Here is a 13867-nt window from a genome sequence, read left to right on the forward strand (position 1 = left end):
CTGCGTTCGTCGACGAATCATCTTCTTGGGCTCATTGACGTGGACTCATGTCTCGTCAATGAGAAATTACCGAAAGGCTGTTTTCAGAGCCTCAATTTCGTCGACGAGGGCACCGTCTTCGTCGACGAACTACCTTCATGGACTCGTTAACGAGGCGACGTGGCTCATCGATAAGGCCACGTGGCCAGCCACCTATAAATATGCAAGAAATGAGTTTTTAGTAAAAAAATTCTCTCTCTCATTTTCTCTCTCTAGAAAACGATTTCTCCCACTTCTCTCTAGATTTTTGGCTTCAATTCTCCTCGGTTCGACGATCAGAAGCTACTACGGTGATCTTGGGGAGATTCTCTATAACCTAACTGGAGCAGAAATTCAATTTAAGTAGTTTGGGAACCATCCCAAAATTTAGGTAAGTGAATTTTCAGGTATTTTCAGTATTATTTGGGGCCAGATTTTGTATTTTATAAGAATGTATTAGTATTTTATGGAATAAATTTGGGGTGTCATTTTTTAGGAATAGGGTGTTTTTGGCCCTTACAGTCATGGGTTGAGGATCCTAACAAGTACCTGTTCGGAAGTTCAGATAAATTATAGTTCAAGAAATTATAAATAGACAATCTCAGGAAATATGAGTGTATTGATTTACTGAAAAATTTGTATATGTAAATGCAAGTTTTTTGGCTTGGTACACTGAGGGTGCGAGAGTTGAGTGGAGGCCAACCTCCCAGTCAAATAGGTAAGGGAAATATGCTATGTTAGGAATTTTAGAAAGTTTACCTGAAATTATGTATATATCAGTTTATTATTCAGTTTTACTAGAATATTATTATTATATTAGGAGATGCAGATTTTAGAGCATGAGAATTTAATTACTTAGTTGTGTGGCATGAGTTCATAACAGTTTAGCATAGTATTTATACACTTTTACATATATTAATAGAAAATATCAATATGCAATTTTCAAAAAATATGATTTATAATATTTTTCAGAATGCCATGACTTCAGAACCATAACACTCAGTTATTCAGTTATATAGTCAGATATTCATATTATGCAGATCAGTTTAAAAATGTTATGGTTATTTCAAAATCATGGTAAAAATGGTAAGATAATTATAAGTATTAGTACTAAATAGTATAAGACCCTGAGGAAATATTCAGTTAGATTCAGACAACAGAGCACGATATCGTTGTTATTTTCATATCAGAGTGTAACCACATATCTTAGATAGTATGTGGATTCTGTCAATCGTGTCTATGGAGAGATTGCAGTCTCCCTAGTATTCTGGGTTGAGGAGGCGGGTTTGACAAGGTAGAGACTAGTTATTGTGCCCGGAGAGATTGCAGTGGGCCGGATTGATAATTGGTAGAGTTTCAAATTGACTTACTCGGTGGGCCAACCAGTGTTAAGTCCCGCCTACGGGCCGCACAACCCTATCATGAGGGGTTAAATCATGACATTCAGTTCCTAGGGTATTATCACAGTTGTTTATATATATACAAATTTACAGTACAACAGCAAATTTATTATAATATTAGAATTATGTGTAACTAGAAAACTCAGATATACGGTTGTATTTTATGTAATAACCCCAAAAAGGGATATAGAAGATTAGTGGAATGATTCTAAAAAAAATTAATTAATAATTAATTAATTGGATTTAAAAAAAAGAAAAAAATAATTAAAATTTATTTTTATTTTTATTAATAAAATATATTATTAATATTAATTAAATATATTATTATTATTATTATTATTATTATTATTATTATTATTATTATTCTCCTGAAGCTAGAAGCTTTAGGAGATTGGTTTTGTTTTCCTTTGGTTTTTCTTTTTTTTTTTTCTTCTTCTTCTTCTTTCCTTCTTCTTCTGGTTCCTATGCAGTCCCTGTGAACTCTCTCTCTCTCTCTCTCTCTCTCTCTCTCTCTCTCTCTCTCTCGTCTCATTCTCTCTACCTCTCTCCTCAATTTCGTGGCGGATTTTCGTTCGATTGAAAATCGGAAGATACTGCTAAACTCAATTCTCCGTTGCCGTCATTTCTACCGGAGCAGATCGGTGGTAGGAGCGGCGTAGAAGTATCTCCTGGGGTAAGCCAATTTCTATTTTTTCTTTAATTTATTGCAAATTATAAGCCTGATTGACGAACAGACACCATCATGAGAATCTAGGGATGATTCTCTACAAGTCTAGCGGGACGAAATTCTTGTGGGGTCGTCATGGGTAAAACCCCAAATTTGGGGTACGGGGTTATTAAGTTGCTTATTTTTAATTAATTAGGATTAATTTAGAAATGCTAAAATGTTGAGTACTTGGAATTGAAGTGGAATTTTTGAAATTTAGGGCCTGGGTGAGCGCCACGGGTGTAATTTTGGGACCCGTAGGCAAAATTTAGAAAATTAAGTGGAGGTGTCAAATATTGGTTTAAATGTTAATTTGGAGTACATGGGACCTAAGGAAGGCTAGATTGGTAGTATTTTGGGGAAATGAATTAATTAATCTGAGAAAAATGTAAATTGCAGGAGTTGAGTTTCAAGCGCCAAGGACGTATGATTTGGGGTTTTAGTGAGGCTCTCAGTAAGCCAGGTAAGGGGAATAAATTATAGTAGTGTTTTTAGAATTACTATTTGAATTAATATGTGAAAATGAGCATATGATATTTTGTCTGAAAATTATTATGATATAAATATCAGATAAATTGTGTGGCATTTGAGTAATTTTAAATTGTGATATTTTGGAGTGTGAAATTAATATTTTATGAAAAATAGATGAAAAATGTGTGGCATTTGATGTATGTTGAAAAATGTGAAATATAATGATGTGTATTTTCTGAGAAAATATTGAAATGAGAATGATGGATGTGATATTTATACGTGAGTAGAAATTATTTGATGAAAAATGAGTTTGTACAAATTACTGATATGAGTATTTTGGGAAATGTGGAAATATGTGAAATATGATATATATTATTATGAGATGATGAAATGTGCACAGAAAATGATGAGAATATTCATATTAAATTGAATTGAGATATACTGAAATATGATTGATGATATGCCAATACCGCACAATAATTGCATGTGCGTGCGAAGCTCCTACTGATGCCCTTGGGGAGGTATGCTCAGTATGGAGACTGTGCGTGTGTGTGAAGTTCCTACTGATGCCATTTGGGAGGTATGCTCAGTATGGAGACTGTGTGTGTGTGCGAAGTTCCTATTGATGCCGTTGGGGAGGTATGCTTAGTATGGAGACTGTGTGTGTGTGTGAAGTTCCTATTGATGCCGTTGAGGAGGTATGCTCAGTATGGAGACTGTGTGTGTGTGTGAAGTTCCTACTGATGCCGTTGGGGAGGTATGCTCAGTATGGAGACTGTGTGTGTGTGTGAAGTTCCTACTGATGCTGTTGGGGAGGTATGCTCAGTATGGAGACTGTGTGTGTGTGTGTGTGAAGTTCCTACTGATGCCGTTAGGGAGGTATGTTCAGTATGGAGATTGTGTGCTTATGTGAAGTTCCTACTAATGCCGTTGGGGAGGTATGCTCAGTATGGAAATTGTGTTGTGAAGTTTCTACTGATGTCGTTGGGGAGGTATGCTTAGTATAGAAATTGTGTTGTGAAGTTCCTACTGATGTCGTTGGGGAGGTATGCTTAGTATGGAAATTGTGTTATGAGATTCCTACTGATGCCGTTGGGGAGGTATGCTCAGTATGGAAATCGTGAATGTGTTGAGAATTGGAATTATGTGATCTAATGTATTATGTAAAGTACATAAATGTGAATTTATGTATACATAGATATGTAATGAGTTAAAATGAGAAATGATTATGAGAAATGAAAGAGTGTGTTTTATAAAATAAATAGTTGAGGCGAAGTGAAACTCTTCGCCTGAGGCATACTAAGTAAGGTGAGTGCCCTGATAGGTATCAGATGTGGCTATTCCTGGCTGCATAACGTGTTAGGGCAGAGGGAAGCTACCTGTATGGGCGGACAATCTTCCCTATTCTCAGGAACTTCGCGGGTAATTATGTGTGTTGGAAATGAATAAACTTGAAAAATGGTTTTAAAGCTTATAAAAGCTTGTGTTGTATATCTATATGATTATGAGAATGTGAATATCAGTGTATTTTTTCAGATGAAATGTTGTTTTGAAAAATAAAGCATGTTGTAATTGAACTCATATGGCCACACACTATGAATAATTTATTCCTTCTTACTGAAATGTGTCTCATCCAAATTATCTAAATTTTTCAAGAAACCGAGATAGACCGGGTGTTAGAGCTCCATGACCATTGGGAGCTAAGACCCTGACACACATGGTGAGTTTCTAGACTAGGGGAGGTGTAATTCCCCTAGTGTTGGGTAGTTTCTGAGTTGTGATAATGATGTATATGTGTGTATGTAGATACTCTGGGTATTGTATTTTGAATGATATAAATACACTGTTTTCCGCTGTTAGGTTTTATAAATTAAATGACTTTTTACCCGGTACCCAATGCGGGTCGGGTCGTACGAATGGTAGTAGGGTTGTTGACGTGGCCGATTTGTGAATGTTATGGATGACGTGTGAATATTTAATTAATTTATTTATTATTAAAAAAAATTGTACGAAAATCAGGGCGTCACATTTTAAACTATAATAAATGTAATCTGTACCGTATACTAGACTAATAGTTGTACAATTTTAGTGTTATATCAGTATATTAAATGTCTAACTTAGTTGCCACACATTAGAGATAACATATCTTCTCTTACTGAGCATTGTCTCATCCTAGTGATTTAACATTTTTCAGGTGATCCAACTAGGCAAGCAGATTAGGCTCACAGGTAGAGAGGTTCTTACGCTGCCCTTTTTGAAGGGTGAGTGTTTCCTGGGTATTGGTTGTTTAGATAGATCGTAGGGTTTTGATGGATATCATTGGGAGTTTTGTAATGTATATTTTGGGACTTTTTAGATTTCTGGTATTGTAAATACAGTTTACAGTTTTATATTTACTGCTGCTTAGGAATGTAATGTGAACAGAGTTACCTCAATGCTCCCTTGGGGCCTGAGATATTTTTAGCAAAAAATATAGGGAGATTTTCTACATATGTTTAAGTGGAAAAAAATGGCATGATAAATCAGGTCGTTACGGAAATCTTTGGCTGGTTTGTCTAAGGCGAGGACGTAGGCGGGTATAGTCGAACCTCGTAAAATCTCGGTGTCTTTCTCTTCTCTAAATCTCTTTAATTTTCTGCATATATAAATTGTGTGGACGATTACTTATTTGCTGGAAAATAAATAGTTATTGGGAATTACAGAAACCTTGATTAAAGAAAGTACGTTGATTGTAGAAATCTTGATTAAAGGAAGTATGTTGATAAATATCAAAGTTTATTAATATACATAAACTCAAGTAATTTGTTTGATATCAAAATATGAATTTTGGAAGCTTACTGAAATTTCTATTTTGTTTCATATTGTGAAATCAAGCTTACCTTATTGATTGAGTGTTAGTGATTGCAAATCAATTATACTTATGTGATTGTAATTAATTTAATCTGAAAAGGGTTATACTATATTAAAGTTTCCAAAGAAATATTAAAAACCCAATTCACCCCCCTCTTGGGAGTACATCTTACTTCTCAATTGGTATTAGAGCGTTAGGTTGTAGTAAATTTTAAACTAGAAGTTACATAAATATCCCTATGGCACACCTACGAGTATCTCCCTTTGCTGAGGGTCAATCCTCATCCAGACCACCTATTTTATGCGGTGTGAATTACACCTTTTGGAAACAAAGAATGAGAATTTATTTACAAGCTATGGATTGGAAAGCATGGAAAGTTGTCCTGCATGGTGACCTTATCCCCACTAAAATCGTGGATGGTAAAGAAATACCTAAAGAAGAAAAAGAGATGACTGACAATGACCATAAGATGTTACAAGTAAACTCAAGCGCCATGAATGCATTATATTGTGCTCTTGATGTAAATGAATTCAATAGGATTATAGAGAAAGAAATAAAGTGGCAGATGCTTTGGCTGGACAAGGTGTCATGAGGAGGAATAGTTTGTTTACAAAATAGTAGTCAACTTCCTAGAGTTATCAAATGTTTGTATAGATTGGATAAGATGTGTAAGGCTTATATGAGGTATATTTAGTTGGTTTCCTTTTTTTTTTTGGTATAGGTTTGTTTTCTTCTTTTGTTTGGTTTGAGGCATGGGGTGTTTTATTGGTTGTTATGTAAGCCTCAAGTGTCCTTTTGTTTCCATGTGTATTCCTCCACCATATGTGAGGGTTATTAATTGTTAGAAACGGTACAATCCCAAGAGAGGGGGGGGGGGGGAGGTGAATTGGGTATTTAAAAATTATAGCCTAGGTTGAACAAGATAAACGGTATTACTTAACTTAGGGTCTATCTATACAAATGTAAACTCAATCATTCACAATATAACATACACGTGCAGTAATTAAATTGCAGAAATGTAAATGAACATGCACGATATGTTGTCGAGGTTCAGCCAATAGTGCCTACGTCCCCGCCTTGGCCACACCAGCATAAGGATTACCACTATAATGCTCACTTAAACGGGTGGAGCGGCACCTAATACAACCAGGTCAATTAGCACAAGGCTAACCTCAACCTAAACTAGGTCAATTAGCGGGGCTGACCTCAACCTACACGCCTTAACAGGATGGCGCACCTAACTTTCCTAACCGGGTTTAAGCCAATCCGGGACTATTCCAAGGCTAGTCTCCCTCTTCAGGCCCCTGCTTGGAAATACAACAGATGTGTATATAATTTTGCGTACAAGGAAATGCTTCTTACACTAAGCTGATTATGTACCACTAAGCACAATGTAATTAATACACTACCAAGAAATAGGATTTGATAAGTTCGGTGTAGTCTAAGTGTCTACTCTCAAATAATTATGCAAATATTTCAATCAGTGCCTGAGAGTGCAAATAATGCTATCTTTGTATCACACTATATTTTCAATCACAATGCTCAAGCAAAGATGATAACAATACTTCAGATATCTCAAATGATATTTCTCAATATATAAGGCTTAAGAGATATTCAGATTTAGTTTATAAAATAATTTGATCTTTGTGTTCAAGAAGATAAAATCAATCAAAGGATATTTCAACAAAGATATTTTTGCGTATGCACAAATATCTCAACAAAATATTTCTCAAAGTAAATCACACGAAATATTTGAAATCGATTTGCAAAAAATTATTTCACAAACAAAAAGTAATACGAACTCTTGAGTATTGCAATGATGATGCAAAACTCACAAGCTCTACGAAGTTTTCCTATGGAAGACTTATTAATGAAGTCTCCTAGAAAAACTTCACTCTCTGATAAAAATATATATCAATCAACTAGAACAAACGAGAGTGTAAGCTTAACTCGATACTCACAATAGCACTCTTACTTAACAATATTTGCAATGAGGATGAGTAAGAATGAAGAAATAAGGCTTGAATGTGAGAAATAGAGTTTTTGAGAGTCAAAGGATTTTTGCTAATTGTTTTTCTAATCTTGTTGCTAATTATCCCAAATGAAGGGTATTTATAGACAACCCCTAAAATATAACCGTTAGGGACCTATTGAGAATAATTAGGAAAGTTTTAAATCAATTTAAAATAATTAACCCTATTTAAAATATTTAACCACGGTAAAAAATTCAGGGCAACCCCAGAAGTCCGGTCAACCAGAACAGTTTCGATCGACTAGAGTTCATATGGTTCAGTCGACTAGGAGGTTTTTGAACTGAAGGCTCGACCGACCGGATATATGTGTCAAGGACAATTTTCTGAGGTTCAGTCGACTAGGAGAAAAATTAACTATGGTCTTGGTCGACCGAGAAGGGTGATTTTTCCAAACATCGCGGTTTGGTCGACCGGGAAGAAATGAACTAGATGGTTCGGTTAACCAGACCGTTGGGGCATCTCCTGAGGACCCTCGGTCGACTAGGTAGTTGGTATTCATTTTTGTCTCGGTTGACCAGATGGTCAATTTGTTGACCTCAGGGAGTTTCGGTCGACCGGGGGTATTTGAACTGTAATGATTCGGTCGATCGGGACATGGTCAACCGTTGACTTGGACTTGGGTTCAGTCGACCGGGCTATAAATAAACTATCTAGTTCGGTCGTTCGGGCTGAACTCAAATTGTTGACCCAGGCCGGATTTGGTCGACCGGGGGAAAATGAACTACCTTGGCCGATCAACCGAAAGTGCAAAATGTGTGCATTTCGGTCCTTTTTCCCTATGTAATCACCTGAATCAAATAATCAATCATATGTATGCATGGGTGAGTGTCCTAGGATCTCTTCTAAGCCTTTTTCAAAACACCAAAAAAATTCGGTGTCAGTTGACCGAAGGGTGTTCCCTAAGGTCCATCTATGGTCTTGAATTTATCGATCTTATCATGTAGGCAAGACATTAATTATTACAGACCATATTGTCCTAGTTACTATTACAGACCCAAATAAAAATGAAATACAATAAACATGATCTTCAGGGTCTTCAGGTCTTCATTTCATATGCCATGTGTGTGCACCATATGATACGTTCAATTGGCCCTGCACACAAACTCATCAACCATTAAATATCAGAGTATTTGTTATAATAAAAAATAGGGATATGACCTATAAGGTCAACATTAATAAATTTGGGACGAAGCCACTATGTGGGTGGCTTTCGACTCTTTCCAAAAAAAAAAAAAAAAAAGAATTCAATAGGATTATGGCATGTAAATTAGCTAAAGAAATCTGGAAGAAACTTGAAGTAACTTATAAAGGTACTATTGATGTAAAAGATAATAGAATGGATATGCTCACTAGCGAGTATGAAGCTTTTAGGATGAATCCTGATGAGACCATTACTAGTATGTACACTAGGTTCACCCATATAATAAACTCTCTCAATTCCTTAGGAAAGAATTACTTAACTTATGAAATGATTCAGAAAATCCTTAGAGGACTTCCAAAAATTTGGGAACCTAAGGCAATTGCAATAACAGAAGGAAGAAACTTAAAAAAAATACTTCCCTAGATGAATTGATAGGATTGCTCCTCACTTATGAGATGGAGATAAAAGAAAGAAATTTTGAGAATAAAAACAAGAAATCAATAGCACTCAAAGTTGCTAAAGATAGCTCTAGTGAATAAGAAGAAAACGAATCTGACGATGATGATATAGCCGAATTTGACGATGATGATATAACCTTCATCACTAGAAGACTTGGGAAGTTTTTCAAAAAGAATAAGAAGTTCACTCAAAAGTTTAAAGGTTTAAAACCTGACAAAGGGGAGACAAGTAAAAAGGAAACAAAGAATGAACCCCTTACTTGTTATAATTGTAAGAAAGTTGGACATATTAAATCTGATTGTGCACAACTTAAGAAGGACGCTAAGAAGAAGAAAAAGAAGGCTATGAAAGCTACATGGGATAACTCAAGCTTAAGTGAATCAGAGGATGAACCAAGCGATCAAGAAATAGCGAACATCTGCTTCATGGCAAAAGATGATGAGGTAAACTCCTATACTAGCTCATCTAAAGAATCTAGTGATGAGTCATGCAATGATTTGTGTGATGGTATGCCTTCATATAGAGAAATGCAAGCTGAACTATTTGCCTTACATAATAGGTTCATAAAAGTAACTAAAAGAAACATAGTGCTAAAAGAACAAAATGAAATACTTAACAATCAACTAGAGACTTCAAAATCAGCTGAAAAAGAAAAGGACTCACACATTGATTGTAACACCCCAAACCCAAAACTGGGGTCCAAAGTGTTATTAAAAATAAATAAATCTTTGATACCAAATAATTATATAGCGGAAGACCTCAATACTTATATACTAGAGTACTAAAAATCTTTTATTACAAGATTATCTCCAATAACAAATTTAAATATATTCTTAGAAATTCTAAGATAAACCATAAATAACAAATTTAATTATTAATCTAAACTACTATTTCTAATCCTATTCACGCTTCCACTGCGCTACTCTGATTCTTGTCTCTCTTCACAGGGCATCTGAAAAATATTTGATAATGATGGGGTGAGACACTTCTTAGTAAGGATGAAATAAATTATTATCACTGTGTGACATATGAGTTTTAGTGTATATAAAATATAATCATTTGTTAAATGACAATAACTGTTAAAACACTAATAGACTATATTCATATATGCAACATTATTTTAAAAGTGAGAGTTCCCGACGATTGAGAAGATTACACGCCCATACATGTAACGTCCATTTGCTCTGATACCTTATGTAACTTTGCCCATTTAGTTTGGTTGTGGCTACAACTGATATCTATTAGTAAACTCACCTTACTTAGCAAGCCCTCGGGCAAAGAGTCTTACCTCGTCGTAATTTGTTTATGTATTTTAATTCACATACATATACTTATACACATTCATCATCAATCATATCACAGAATCCGCATACACGTACTTTTCATAATAACACAGCATATTCAAAATCATAATGTAATCAATTCACCTACACATACTCACATCCACCAAGGATAATGCACAAGTACTTCAATATTCATCATTCTCAGGGCGTACCGAGCAGATCTCAATATGTGGTCCACACAAGAACTTTCACAGATACAATACACACAACACCATTCATAGCACATCAACAAAAACAAACTCCTCATCCATCATGCCAACGTTTTTGCCCCATTTATATAAATGACAGTATAACGAACTTCTCATAATCTTGCCAATGTTATATCGCAACTTATATCATGGACAATATAACGAACTCCTCATTTGCCTGCCAACGTTATATTGCGATATGCATGAAGAACATTAAATCACACAAACATATAAGTACTCACACCACAACAATCACAACTGGTTTATTAAAATAAAATATTAATCTCACGCCACACGATTTATGTATTTAATCATACTTTACTAAAATGCCTGTAAATAATAAATCATACTTTAATAATCCAAGACCATTACTTTCATCTTTTTAATTTATTTAGAAAATCCGTTATAATCATCCAGAAATCAAATACTTTAATTCAATTGGTTTAACTTTAAAATAATTATTATTATAAAATCCCTAGGCTCACAAATACCAATTTAATCAATTCATAATAATAATAATAGTAATCCAAAATCCAATTTCCATATGCCAAAATATTCAGGAAAACGTATACATAATTCCTACAATCTCAGATTACAGTTTAATCGGTTAAATTATAAAAATTCTTGACATAATTTATTCCCCTTACCTTACCCCTTGAGTGGTGCCTACGATGCTCTTATGATAAATCCACTCTGGTTAAAATGTTGGTGGTGGAGATAGGAATCCAGTCGGCCAAGAACTCGCCGAGAAATCAAGGAGAGAGAGAGAGAGAGAGAGAGAGAGAGAGAGAGAGAGAGAGAGAGAGAGAGAGAGAGATGGCGGTGGAGAGAGAGATGGAGAGAGAAGAAGAGAGAGAGACGTTTTGGGAGGGCCTTTTGAAATCTCAATCTCATAGGAATTATATATATATATATATATATATATATACTTATTATATTATATCTTTATACTAAATAATATTATATTAATATATACCATTATACTATATTCTATTACTTACTTAATAATTATTCTTATTATGTTAATTAATCACCTAATTAATTAATTAATAATATTTCATTTATTTATTATATATATATATATATATATTTTTTTTTTCTTTTCTTTTCTTGACCCGGGTTACTACATTAATGATCTCACGAAGAAAATTAACAAAATGTCTCAAGATTTGGTAAAACTACAAGTAAATGGTGAAAGCAAGAAGGAACTTGAAATAAGTAATCTTAAAAGTAAAATTGAGGATAAAGAGAAGATAATCTACAATTCTACAAAAGGAAATGAAAACTTTGAAAAGCTTATTGATACCTAAAGAATGTCACTAGCAAAGAAGGAATTGGATTCAATGGAGTTGAAAACAGAAGGAAAAAGAATCTTTACATGGGGTACTTTGTAAAGGAATCAAAATACTATGCAAGCACATCCTCCACCAATGCTTATGAACACACTACTTGCTTCTTGTGCAAGGAAAAGGGACACATAAAGTTTGAATGTCCATTTAAAAGAAAAAATAAAATCAAGAAAGTATGGAGAGTAAAAACTGAAACTAAACCTGAAACTAAAAAGCCTAAAAAGGTTTGGATACCAAAGAGTAATACCTTGAAACCCTCTTGTAGGTATGCTTTAGGACCACTCCATCAAAAGACAAATGGTACTTGGATAGTGGGTGTTCAAGGCACATGACCGGAGACAAATCTAAGTTCACCACATTAATGCTTAAGGATGGTGGATATGTCACTTTTGGAGGCAATGTCAAAGATAAGATAATCGGTATCGAAAAAGTAGGTAAAGACTCATACTTGACTATTGATGAAATCTTACTAGTAGATGGATTAAAACATAATCTACTCAGCATTAGTCAATTAAGTGATAAAGGATTTGAAATAATCTTTAAACAAGACAAATGCATAGTTGAAAACAGAGATAAAAATAAAATCTTGATTCATTGCAAAAAAAGAGTTGATAATGTGTACTGTGCATAAACTTTGAAAACTTGATCTCTCAAGAAGTCACTTGCTTGATAGCTATGAATGAAGCAAGCTGGTTGTGGCATAGGAGACAAGGACATGTGAGTATGGATTTACTTTCTAAACTAGTTAAGAAAAACTTAGTCAAAGGTCTACCCAGTACTAAGTTTGTAAAAGACAAAATATGTGATGCATGCCAACTTGGAAAGCAAACTAAGACTAGCTTTAAAAGAGAGAAACATATTTCCACTAGTAGGCCCTTAAAGCTTATTCACTTAGATTTATTTGACCCTACTAGAACTCAGAGTCTAGGAGGAAAGTATTATACTTTTGTCATTGTTGACGACTACTCCAGGTTTACCTGGGGTACTCTTCTTAGCTTCCAAAGATGAAGCTTGCAAGATGCTAATTAACTTATGCAAGAAACTCCAAAACGAAAAATGATATAGAATTTTAAATATTAGAAGTGATCAAGGAAGGGAATTTAAAAATAATTAAGTTAATAATTTTTGTAATGAACATGGAATAAATCACAATTTTTTAGCACTAAGAATTCCCGAATAAAATGGAGTTGTTGAAAGGAAAAATAGGTCTCTTCAAGAAGTGGCTAAAACCATGTTAAATGAACATAACTTACTAAAGTACTTTTGGGCTGCAGCGATAGATACCACATGCTATGTAATAAATAGAGTTTCCATAAGATCAAATTTAGACAAGACACCCTATGAACTATGGAAAGGAAGAAGGCCTAATATATCTTATTTTCATGCATTTGGATGCAAATGTTTTGTGTTAAATAATAAAGATGACTTAGGAAAATTTGATGCAAAATTAGGTGAAGGAATATTCTTAGGATATGCATTAAATAGTAAGGCATTGAGAATCTACAACAAAAAAACACTAACAACTATAGAATCTGTTCATGTAGCATTTGATGAAGCAAATCCATTTACTAAATCAATTGACATTGAGGAAGTTGAAACAACACAAAAACAAGAAGGCTTAGAAATTAAAGAAGTCATAGATGAGAACAATGAATCAACCTCAAAAGACGAATCTACCGAAAAATCTGAACTACATAAAGAATGGAAATTTGCAAGAAATTATCCAAAAGATCAAATCATAGGAGAACCCTTACGAGGTGTATCTACTAGATCTTCTTTGAAAAATCTATGTAATTATTATGCATTTCTATCTCAAGAAGAACCCAAGAATATTGAAGAAGTTTTAAGTGATGATTCATGGATAGTTGCTATGTAAGAAGAGTTAAATCAATTTGAAAGAAATAAAGT

The sequence above is a fragment of the Malania oleifera genome, chromosome 6, assembly GCF_029873635.1.
Source record: "Malania oleifera isolate guangnan ecotype guangnan chromosome 6, ASM2987363v1, whole genome shotgun sequence".
NCBI classification, from domain to species: domain Eukaryota; kingdom Viridiplantae; phylum Streptophyta; class Magnoliopsida; order Santalales; family Ximeniaceae; genus Malania; species Malania oleifera.